This window comes from Chiloscyllium plagiosum, chromosome 13 (assembly GCF_004010195.1).
Source record: "Chiloscyllium plagiosum isolate BGI_BamShark_2017 chromosome 13, ASM401019v2, whole genome shotgun sequence".
NCBI lineage: Eukaryota > Metazoa > Chordata > Chondrichthyes > Orectolobiformes > Hemiscylliidae > Chiloscyllium > Chiloscyllium plagiosum.
The window spans coordinates 62366331-62379401 of record NC_057722.1 but is presented as its reverse complement, the minus strand read 5'-3'; the positions used below and the strand labels follow the sequence as shown (position 1 = coordinate 62379401).

General features: G+C 44.0%; 1 protein-coding gene across 4 annotated transcripts in view; it reads right to left on the bottom strand.

Annotated features, from left to right (window-relative positions):
- Positions 1-13071, bottom strand: part of LOC122556131 (protein MB21D2-like) — a 73111-nt gene that overhangs the window by 22938 nt on the left and 37102 nt on the right. The gene's annotated exons all lie outside the window — the stretch shown is intronic.

Genomic DNA, 13071 nt, shown 5'->3' with positions numbered 1-13071 from the left:
TCTGACTACTGGGGGGTCTATAATACAATCCCAATAAAGGTGATCATCCCTTTCTTATTTCTCAGTTCCACCCAAATAACTTCCCTGGATGTATTTCCAGAAATATCCTCCCTCAGCACAGCTTATCAAAAATGCTACTCCCCCTCCTCTCTTGCCTCCCTTTCTATCCTTCCTGTAGCATTTGTATCGTGGAACATTAATCTGCCAGTCCTACCCATCTCTGAGCCATGTTTCTGTAATTGCTATGATATCCCAGTCCCATGTTCCTAACCATGCCCTGAGTTCATCTGCCTTCCCTGTTAGGCCCCTTGCATTGAAATAAATGCAGTTCAATTTATTACTCGTATCTTGTCCCTGTCTGCCCTGACTGTTTGACTCACCTTTGTTCTCAACTGTACCAGTCTCAGATTGATCTCTTTCCTCACTATCTTCCTGGGTCCTACCCCCCCAGCTTACCAGTTTAAATCCTCCCAAGCAGTTCTAGCAAATTTCCCTGCCAGTATATTAGTCCCCTTCCAATTTAGGTGCAATCCGTCCTTCTTATACAGGTCACTTCTACCCCAAAAGAGATTCCAATGATCCAAAAATGTGAATCCTTCTCCCATACACCAGCTCCTCAGCCATGCATTCATCTGCTCTGTCCTCATATTCCTGCCCTCACTAGCTCGTAGCATTGGGAGTAATCCAGATATTACTACCCTTGAGGATCTCCTTTTTAAATCTCTGCCTAACTCTCTGTAATCTTCCTTCAGAATCTCAACCTTTTCCCTTCCTATATCGTTGGTTCCAATGTGGACAATGACCTCTTGCTGGCCCCTCTCCCTCGTGAGAACATTCTGCACCCTCTCCGACTCATCCTTGATCCTGGCACCAGGGAAGCAACGCACCATTCTGCTTTTTCTCTGCTGGCCACAGAAACGTCCATCTGTACCTCGGATTACAGATTCACCTAACACAATTGATCTCTTGGAAGCCAATGTACCCCTCGTTGCATTAGAGCCAGTCTCAATACCAGAAACTTGGCTGTTCGTGCTACATTCCAGTGAGAATCCATTACCCCTTACATTTTCCAATACAGCATACCAGTTTGAAATGGGTATATCCACAAAAGACCCCTGCCCTAGGTGCCTACCTCTCTTACCTTTCCTGGAGTTAACCCATCTATGTATTCTGTAATGGACTGAGCTCCCTCTACTGCACTCAGCAAAAGGAATCTCTTCACTGAATACCAATGATATCAAATAGGCAAAACACATTTCTCAAAATAATATGTAGCCAGGTATCCTTTGGAAGTGTTTATTCAAAATCTTTTGTTCAGTGCATTGTACAAGGTGACGGTTATGAATGGGTTAATGCTCATGTTACATCAGCTCTGTCCATTCTACTGATGCATCAGTCTGTGGGTGGAGACAGGGAGCACCACACTAGCTTTCAGGAGGAGCTGAGGTATCTGTACTAACTCTCAAAAACTCCTAGTAATTGTGCCTGATCAAATCTTGTAATGAAAAGAAAGTGCTAAAGAAACTCAGAAGGTCTGGTAGCATCTGTGGAGAGAGAAGAAGTTAATGTTGTGAGTCCAATGTAGCTCTTCATCAGAAATGCAATTTACTTATTGTTACCATGTAATAACTTTCTTATCCAAAGGCAGTACCTCTTCCATAGATAGCATGTGGTGGTGGTATCCTCTATCGTTAATCACCAGAAAGGGCCTAGCATAAAGCAAAGATGAAGGAGGATTGGTGACAGCAAACTACCTCAAATAATACTTACTCAGCCCCAAATGTTGATAATGACTCCAAACACCACAGGATACTAGCAGTGGTCACCAGGAAAATACCACACGGTGAAATGCACTTTCACCACTTTGGCAGAACATAATACCTTACCCATACCCTTGCTCCATTTCATGGCTGTGGGCTATTGAATTACACTGGAAAATAGCAGGTGGGGACACTCCAACCTTCTTGCCTTTGCCCCAGTGAAATCTGTGATAAGAGAGCCGGTGGGAAAGCCGTCCATACATCTGTCAATTGAGGCCTTTACGTTACTCAGGCTCTCGGTTCTGATCATTGAGAAGGGCGTGGCCCACTGGACAGCTCATCCTCCTCCCCTTTCTGCTAATTTAAATCAGCCTTCCCCCTCCACCTCCCCCACTTCCCATCATATCACTTACACGTGCCCTGGGTCCCTCAAAACTCCTGGACCTGGGGTTGGCACAATGTCAGCAATAGCTATCTCCTCCCCAGCGGCACTGCCAGTATGAACAGCTCTCAAGATTGACTGGGTTGGTCCTTCCTCTGCCAGCTCCATGGTTTGAGGAAGACCTGCTGCTGTCTAGTTAAGTGTCCGATTTGTACTTAATTTGGAGGCCTTCCCAAAAGTAGGCAAGGCAATGATTTCACTGGCTACCTATGCAAGCAAAATCCCTGATGCCTCCATTAAGTACCAACCCCTGTGTCAAGAGCTTTGGGTGGAGGTCCTCCTCATTATTCTCTAGTGTCCAACAGACACAGTGAGACCATCAGAAATATTGCCGTTTGGGCTTTTTTTGCCTATCTTTTCCACATTGCACTTACAAGATCATAATATGAAGTACAGTCAACATGGCTTTAAGAAAAAAGATGTTTGGCAATTTGTTTTTAATATGTTGAGGATGTTATTTCCATTGCAGCTTCACTTGTCATTTGGACCACTGTCCAAACAGGAAGAATTTGCTGGGCTATGGCGAAAGGGGGAGCATTAGGTGAGTTGCTCTTGCAGGTAGCTGGCATAGTTAAAAGAGACCAAATGGCCTCCTTCTGTGCCCTAACCATTCTTGGATGAACGGGAGGAAGCCAGATGAACTTGTGCATTTGGATTTCAACACACGGAAGATATCGTGTCACACAAATTTAGGATTGTTAGGATTGGATATTAAATTCATAAAGATTGAGGATTGGTTAATAGGCAGCAAACAGAGTCAGAATAACAGAGACTTCCACAGGAGCAAGTTTTATTTCCAGCTGCGGAAGTTTTTATTTTAGAAACAACCTGTTCAGATGTGTTCTGACTGTTCTGGAACAGATGGGACTTGAACCTGGGCCTTCTGGCTCAGAAACAGGTACACTACCACCACACCACAACATCTCTAAATATAAAAGAACTTTAGATATTTTCTGATCAACCTGTTCAGAGCGATGTTATTAAATACTTTTGGAACAGGTGGGACTTGAAACCAAGCCTTCCAATCCAGAGGTAAGGATGTGACCAATGCACCAAAACAGCCCTAACTGGGGCATATTTTCTAATCAACCTGTCCAGAGATGTTATTACCCTCTTCTGGAGCAGAAGAAAGCTTAAAGCAGCCTGGTGGCTCAGTGGTTAGCACTGCTGCCTCACAGCAGCAGGGACCCAGGTTCGAATCTAGCCTCGGGAGACTGTCAGTGTGGAGTTTACACATTCTCCCAGTGTCTGCATGGATTTCCTCCAGGTGCTGTGGTTTTCTCCTCACAATCTACAGATAAGGTTGATTGGCCATGCCAAAATTGCCCATAGTGTTAGGTGCATTAGTCAGAGGTGATTATAGGGTAGGGGAATGGGGCTGGGTGGGTTACTCTTCAGAGGGTCAGTGTGGACTTGTTGGGCCGAGGGCTTGTTTCCACACTGTCGGGAATCGAATCTAATCTAAAACAAAGCTGGGTCACCCAGCCCATAGGGAGAGTACTTTTTGCCACAAGAGCCCTATCCATCATCTGTCATTGAAATCAGCTATTTACATCAAATACTTGGGGAGGTGGCTGACAGTGGCTTGTGGTAATGCTCATACCTCTGGCCCAGAACCCAAACAGAACATCAGTGAGATTATTATACAGCAAGTGCTGCTTGATAGCAATATTGATGACACCTTGCATCACTTTACTGATAATCAACAGAAGGCTAACGAAACAGCAATTGGACAATTGGCTTTGCCCAGTGTGTACACGGGACATACCTGGGCAATTTTCCACATGGTCAGGTGCTGCCAATGTCATAGCTGCATTGGAACAGCTTGGCAAAGGGTTAACAAGCTCTGGAAAGCAAGTCTCTAGTACAATACTAGAGATTTTATCAGAACCCATAGCCTTAGTAGCCAGTTGTGCCACCCACATCCTGGTATAACATGGAATGAATCAAATTGGCACCTGTGATGCTAGAGACCTCTAGAGGAAGTGTAAATGGATCATCCACTCAGCACTTCAGGCTGAAAATTGCTGTGAATGCTTCAGCCTTATGTCTTGCAATGATGTGCTGGGCTCCCTCATTATGGAGGATGGCAATATTTGTGGAGCCGTCTCCTCCAGTGAATTGTTTAATTGTCCATCATCATTCAGAATTGGCTGTGGCAGGACCGCAGAGCTTAGATCTGATCTGTTGGTTGTGGAATTGATTAGCTCTATCTATCACTTGTTGCTTATTTGGTTTGAAGCAAATAGTCATGGTTTACCAGGTTGAGACCTTATGTTTAAACATATTGCGTGCTGCTCCAGACAATGGCCTCCTGCAATCTTCATTAAATCAGGGTCAATTTCTTGGCTTGATACGGAACACACCATAACGTGAGGTTATTTTGTGTTGGAGTTGATGATGTTGCTCCTAACTGCCTCATGGATGCCCAGTCTTGAGTTGCTAGATCGGTTTGAAGTCTATCCCATTGACCATGATGATAGTGCCACACAACACAATGAAGGTAAAAATCACAGAACACCAGGTTAGAGTCCAACAGGTTTATTTGGAAGCACTAGCTTTTGGAGCACTGCTCATTCATCAACCACCTGATGAAGGAGCAGCATTCTGAAAGCTACTGCTTCCAAATAAACCTGTTGGACTATAACCTGGGTGTTGTGTGATTTTTAACTTTGTAAAGTTTAGCACTGGCATCTCCAAATCAACACCATGAAGGGCATTCTCAATGTGAAGTCGAGACTTTGTATGGACAAGGACTACACATTGGTTACTCTTCCACAAGACCATAACCATAAGATCATAAGGAATAAAACAGGAGAAGGTCATTTAGCCCCTTGAGCCCACATCACCATTGAATAGGATCATAACTGATCAAACATTTATCAAGTCCATGTTCCTGCTCACTCCCTTGATTCCCCTCCTGATCAAAAATCTATCCAAGGACTCTGCCCCAAAGCTCTCTCTGTTGCAAGGAGTTCCAAAGGCTCTCAAACTAAAGAAATATTTCCTCAGCGGAGTCGTAAATTGGTGCCCCTTTATTCCGAGACTATCTGTGTGGTCCAACACTGTCCCATGAGGGGAAACACTCCCCAGCATCTGTGGCAATAGAATGTGAAGGTGAGGTCAAGTATGTTTTTTCCCCTCTTGTTGGTTCCATCAGCACCTGCTGCAGACACCATCTCGTAGTAAGACCCTGTAGGACCTGATGACCTTAAATCAGTGATGGCATTGCTGAGCCACTTGACGGACATTGAAAACCCCCACTCAGATTACATTCAGTATCCTTGCCACTCTCAGTGTTACCTTCAAGTGCTGTTCAATATGGAGGAGCAGTGATTTATCAGCTGAGGGGACGTGGGAAAATCAGACGGGCACACTTTTGTTTGCCTTGGTGGCATTCAAATATGACATGGGTCAGAACATTACATGGGTCTCTACATTACCTGTCTGGCAATAATTCCATGAGGTCATCGCCTCCCCCTGGCCATTTCCAATAATCTTCAGTTTCTGTCGTTTAGATTTAAGGCCCTAGTTCGTACCAAATGATATCACTTTCAAATCTAAAGTAAAATTCTAACATGTTATAATCAGTCTTCCCTCCAGGCTCCTTTGCAACATATTATTCATGACCCCTTTCTTATCACACAATAGGACATAAAATTACATCTATTTTCCAGTTGGTTCCTCCACATACTGTTCTAGCAATAACATACTGGATGGGTTGGACCAGGGGAGGTCCAGAACTGATGCCCTAGGAGTATTTGTTCATGTGGCAGGGACATGGGAACGTATTCAGAGAGAAGCAAAAGACAGAATGGAAAAGAAGGAAATGATAGGCAGTGAATTCAGGGGCAAGAGTCAATCAGGGCCACAGAGCAAAATAATGCAAAGAGTGTTAAAAAGACAAGCCTTGAGCCTTTGTGTTAATGCTCTGTGCATTAAGACAATGAAATGAATAATTACTTATGCAAACAGATATAAATTATTTGATATAGTTGGGATCGCAGAGGCATGATTTCAGGGTGGCCAGGATTGGGAATTGAATATCCAGGAGTATTCCAGTTTTAGGAAGGACAGGCAAAGGAAAAGGAGGCCAGTAGCATTTCTGGTTAAAGAGGACATTAATGCAATACTGTAGTGAAGAAGGATATGGCTCCAGTAAAATAGAATCTGTATGGGTAGAGCTGAGAAACACTAGGTGGCGCTTGACATGGAGGAGCATCCATCCATCAGTGGAGGTGGAGGGATGGTTGATGACTGTCAGGTGGCTTGTTTGCCCATGTTTGACCTGATGTTGGGAGACCTGGTACTAAGTCCCTCTCTTCTGTGCCTCTGTGATGATACACCTTTGTTACATTCCTTGCCTTCATTAATGCATCTCCACTACTTTCTGGGCCCACACTCCCCACCCCCCCTCTACAAACTCCACCCCTGAAAATATACATTTAACAATGATCATTCTTTAGTGAGACTTTGCCATGTCTCTGTCCAAATAGCGGCCCTACTTTAAATGTAAAACATATTTCAAGCAGAGAGGATTTTGGGTCTGTGAAACTCGGCATTCTGTGCTCGGAATCGGAGAAGGAGTCACATTTCAAATCCACATCCAGTCTGGATGGGTCTCCCCTTACTCCTATATCTCAGTCACTCACTCACTCACTGGTGCTGTCCTTCCTGCCTGACTCCCTACATTCCCTCACTCTATTTTACAGGACCTACATGTTCCACACAGCTGCATTGTTTGGGGAACACTCTCAGGTTTCACCAGGCATTAATTGATTGTGAGAAACAGTATCAGAGAAAGACTCATTCACAGTCGATAGCCATTATCCTGAAGAGGGCACAAGAGAGCAATGTGTCACTGACATGAAATAAAGCACCATCCAGCCACTCCCCCAGATCCACAAACACCACAAAACCTTCCCCAGCATGAACAGACTGAACAGCTTGAGAGATTTAACGCAAATTCCCATTCATCCTCGAAATGTAACAGATGTCTTCAGTTTCAAACTTAGGGCCCACACTCAGGTGATCTGTATACCTATTCAAATAGAGGTTTATGAGGCTTGGAGTGTTTCAACTTCCCTCACCACCATCTCCTACAGAGCCACCACTGGTATGCAATAAGTACTGGAAAATCCAACAAATTCTAAAATACTTTTTGGCTGCTAAAATATTAAATCTCAGGAAGTGAATATGGTCAGATGTGAGCAAACAAACCTCCCTGAGTAGGGAATGATCAGTAATCCATCTTCAGTTCACTGCAAACCCTCTCAGATATCCCACATTCACTTGTCCAACATCTTTTTGATCTCAAGCATCCACTCCCTCCACCAACACTCAGTAGCAGCAGCCTGTACTATGTACAAGATGCACTGCAGAAATTCACCAAAGATCCTCAGACAGCACCTTCCAAACTTACGACCGCTACCATCTAGAAGGATAAGGGTAGCAGGTATATGGGAAAATCACCACCTTCAAGTTCTCCTCCAAGCCACTCACCATCCTGACTCTGAAATATATCGCCATTCCTTCTTAGTCGTTGGGTCAAAATCCTGGAATTCCCTCCCTAAGGGCATTGTGGATCAACTCACAGCAGGTGGACTACAATGGTTCAAGATGGCAGCTCATCACCACCTTCTCAAGGGCAACTAGGGACAGACAATAAATGTTGGCCAGCCAGCAACACATCTCTCAAAATGAATAAAAGGTAACCAAGGAGGAAGCAAATACTCAAATCTGACTAATATCCTCGATTGAACTTTACAACAAAAAGTGGCATTAACTTTCCCACTTTCACTAAACCAAATCTTGAAATCAAGGGCAACAAATATACAATGCCATTGGACAGCTAAATTAGCGTTCTCAAAATACCCCAAATTGCTCTCATAACTTCAGGAATTCGAAGATTAATCTAGCTGCAAGTAAACCTGAGGGAAGAATCACAGACTATTTACAAAAGCATTTCTTTAATTCCCCTTTGCATTTTTTTTTTGGAAAATTTTGTACTTTCATTATAATATTGGAAAAGAGACATGTACCTAGCACCTTGGAATCTCAAATGGGACAGGGACAAAGGCAAGGCAAGGCATCATGATCACCAGGTCACGGTGACCAATGGTGGATGGGTGAAGGATAGGGTCACTGGGGGCCATGACCACAGGTAATAATTCTGCTTCAGAGCAGGATGGGAAAGAACAATAACAATTTTTTCATTGTCATTGAATAGGTTGCATTCACTTCAAGTTCCACCAATATTAAGTAAATATAACATGGTTATGTTATTGAACCAGTACTTCAGGAGAAGCCGAGCTCAAGTTCCACAATTCCAGTTTCAAATACTTGAATTCCATTTGAAAGCGACATCTGAAAATAAAAAAAAACTATAGTGTTTACAAGAGCCCACGGTACATAAAACACCAATAAGGGTCACTAACATTCCTTTATAACACTTCCTGTCCTTACCCCAATCTGGGTCTACGAAGGGCTTCTGCCCCAACAACAACATGGTGTGTTTGTAAAATTTTCCTCAGGCGTGGCCCAGCAAACCATCTAATCAACCCCTCTGGGTAACGGGCAATGACTGGACATGCCAGTTTTTGCAAGAGATGCCCATTTCCCATGGATGAACTTTACAACATTAGGATGGATGACCTGATGGTTTTATTAGAAAATACTTTGGCAGGACATTGGCATCACTGGCCAGGCTAGCATTTGTTGCCCACCCTAAATTACCCTGATGATGATATTGGCAAGGATGGTAAGCCACCTTCTTAAACCACTACACTCCATGTAGTGTAGGTACATTCACAATGCCATTAGGAAGAAAGTTCCAAGAGCTTGACCCAGTAACAGTGAAGGAATGGCAATATGTAGTTCCAAGTTAAGATGGTGAGGGAAGTTTGGCTGGTGGGGGAAAGAGGGTAGGGAGGTTGACAACAGACGGATGTTTTGCTGATGTTCCCATGTACCTGCTGCCCTTGTCCCTCTACCTGGTAGTGGTCATGTGTTTGGAAGGAGCTGTCAAAAAGGGTGAGCATATAAAAGTGCCCCTTCTTGGTGATTCACTCCTTCCACTAACGGCAGTTTGCATGTTGAAGGTGGTGGATGGGATGATTAGATCAGATTAGATTAGATCCCATACATTATGGAAACAGGTCCTTCGGCCCAACAAGTCCACACCGACCCTCCAAAGAGTAACCCCCCCAGACCCATTCCCTTACCCTATATTTAGCCCTGACTAATGCACCTAACGCTATGGGCAATTTAGCATGGCCAATTCACCTGTCCTGCACATCTTTGGACTGTGGGAGGGGAAACCAGAGCACACAAAGAAAACCCACACAGACACAGGGAGAATGTGCAAACTCCACACAGTCAGTTACACAAGGCAGGAATTGAACCCGGGTCCCTGGCGCTGTGAGGCTGCAGTGCTAACTCATGAACCACCATGATGCCAAACAAGCAGGCTGCTGTATCCTGGAGGACGTTGAACATGGTAGTGCTGTTTGAGGGAGGATTGTTAGTTTGAAAACTGGTTGATCAATTCAGAGATCTCCCAGCCAAAAAAAAAAATTGGGACCCAGTTCAATTCGAGCCCAACGTTCATTTTCCTATTCCCAACAGAATTTCAAGGAAAAGGAGAAACAAGATTGGCAGGGCTCCCACAGCTGTTGTAAACAGAGCTACTCACCACTAACCTCAGGGTTATGCAGTATTTAATATCTTCTCCGGCTCCTCCTGGTGGAGCATCCAGTCAAGCATTGTAGCCAAAGTCCAAACAGAATGAATAACCACTTGGAATGCGTACTGTTAGCCTGATTCTGTGAGAGCATTTGCTTTAGACATAGGAGCTTGTAAATTTCAAGCCCTAGCACACATTAATCAATATTTCGACCAGTACTGAGGAGAGGTGCATTGGAAAAGGAGCCTTTTTCTTTCACCTTCAACGAGATGCAAAAGCTCCGAAAGCACTATTTGTCAATTGGCTCTCAGAATGGCCGCTGCCAGTCCTCCCTCAAACAACATCACATGAATGGAATCATTTGTCAGTGATGTCATTACTGTTTGTGGGATCTTCCACAATGACATGCATGAAAGCAAGCAAATATAATACACAAACACTCATCAGCTGTAAAGCATTTTGCGAAAGGCAGATGGTGTGAATGATACTATCAGTGTCAATAGAACTTGACCCTAGGACAGATACATCCCTCTGAAAGGGGCTTGCTTGAGTTGTAAGAATGTTAAGCACCATTGGTACTGCTCCTGGTCTTCAGGCAGGGAGATATGCAGCTCCGATTCATTATGGGATAACATTAATGGATTTTTGATTAGACCTTTAGAAAAGTAAGTGATTGTAGCTAAACAGTCACATACATGGGCTTAGATTATCAGGGAGATGTCAGCGAGTCCTGGGGCTTGCCTCTTCCCTCAAGATAGCCAGAATTCAAAGTTTCACAACACAGTCCGAACTGTCATCACTACATCCATTCTTTAATAGAGAAATGGTTACTATTCTAACACCACGTATGGTGTCCATCAGAACCAGCCTTCAAAGCAGGTTGTGGAAAGGGTGGATTTAATTAACTAATCAGATTTTATTTGTTTAGATTGTCTTTGTCCAAATTTATAACACGAAAAATTAGATTAGATTAGATTACCTACAGTGTGGAAACAGGCCCTTCAGCCCAACAAGTCCACACCGACCCGCCGAAGCGCAACCCACCCATTCCCCTACATTTACCCCTTACACTACAGGCAATTTAGCATGGCCAATTCACCTGACCTGCACATCTTTGGACTGTGGGAGGAGACCGGAGCACCTGGAGGAAACCCACGCAGACACGGGGAGAACGTGCAAACTCCACACAGTCAGTCGCCTGAGGCTGTAATTGAACCCGGGTCTCTAGCGCTGTGAGGCAGTAGTGCTGCCTCACTGTGCCACCGTGCTGCCCACAGGGCACGGTTTACTCTCACAGGGTTTAACATTCATTCGCAGGATGTTGGCGTCACCTGCTAATTATTGCCCCATCCCTAATCACCCTAGAGAGTTAGATAGAACTGACTGGCCTGCTAGGGTTATTTCAGAGGCAGTTCAAAGACAACCACATTGCTGTGAGTTGGGAGCCACATATAGGCCAGACCAGGTAAGGACAGAAGATTTCCTTCCCCAAAGGACATTACTGGAGATTGATCAGTGGCAACAGGAACTCAAAATAGCATTTGTACATCCCAAAGTACATTACAGCCGAAATAGCACTTTTAAAATGTGTAATCTCTGCTGTCATGCAGGAAACCTGACTGCTGGTTTACACTCTGCAAACAGCAATACAATAAAAGTTTAATGACCTTTTTAAAAAAAAAGAAAAAGATGAAGTTGGTTAAGGGAAAAATAATGGCCCAAGACACCAGGAAAACTCCCCTGCTCTTGGTGAAAATAGCACAACAGGACTTTTTCCCCCCACCTCCCCAAGAAGGGAAATCATTCTCAGGTTAACATCAGATGTGAGAAATAACACTTCCAGTGGTCCATCATCTTTACACAGAGTGGTGGCTGTTGGAATGCACTGCCAATCGTGGTTGTAGAGTTAGATACATTAGCGACATTTAAGTGACTCTTGGATAGGAACATGGATGATAGTACAATATAGGGTATGTAGGTTAGTTTGATCTTAGAGTAGGGTAAAAGGTCAGCACAACATCGAGGGCAAAAGGGCCTGTACTGTGCTGTGTTGTACTGTTCTTTCTTCACACAAAGGATAGTGAACCTGTGGAATTCTCTGAGCATTAGGAATGATAGCCCGGGATTGGTATGCTCCCATCTCTAAAGCAAGACCTGAATCCACAACCTTCTGGCTCAGAGGAGGGAAACAGTGCTATCTGGTAAGTCATGTTTTACATCACATGGAAATCTCTCCAACCGTTTCATCTTTAGCAAGTAAAATGGGAGTTTATGAAAGTGAACATGACAACAGTCATGTCCAAAGCATTATCCCACAAACAATGGCTGGTACATCACTCGTCAAACATGTCAAGAAAGGAATGTTGGCTAGGACACAGAGGACCTTTCGTTAAAGACAGCAGAATTTAATTGCAACGTCCAATTGAATGGGTGCATGTGGTTTTGGTTTAACTCTCAGATATTTGGAACCAAGAGGATGAATTCTGTCCCAGTTATTACGAAGTTTATACCCAAATGCTGACAGTCTTCCCCGGTACAGTAATTGTTGCTTGCTAATACCCACAATTCTGTCAAAATGATGAGTCCTCATAAAAATCAAAATTATTTTCCAAATTCAGTGCTTTCTCAGATTGGAGGGTAGCCAGTTATTGTGAAGACGTCATTAGAAGCTTGCAACTTTAATTTTTTAAAATTTATTCATTTATGGGGTGTAGGCATCACTGGCTGGGCCAGCATTTATTTCCCTTCCCTAGTTGCCCTTGAGAAGGTGGTGGTGAGCTGCCATCTTGAACCACTGCAGTCCACCTGTTGAGAGTTGACCCACAATGCCCTTAGGGAGGGAATTCCAGGATTTTGACCCAATGATAATGAAGGAACAACGATATATTTCTGAGTCAGGATGATGAGTGGCTTGAAGGGGAACTTGCAGATGGTGGCGTTCCCATATATCTGCTGCCCTTGTCCTTCTTGATTAAAGTGATTGAGAGTTTGGAAGGTGCTGTCTGAGGATCTTTGGTAATTTTCCGCAGTACATCTTGCAGATAGTACACACTGCTGCTACTGAACATTGATAGTGGAAAGGGCAGATCTTGTGGATGTAGTTGAAAATGTGTTGCTGGAAAGGCGCAGCAGGTCAGGCAGCATCCAGGGAACAGGAGAATCGACGTTTCGGGCATAAGCCCTTC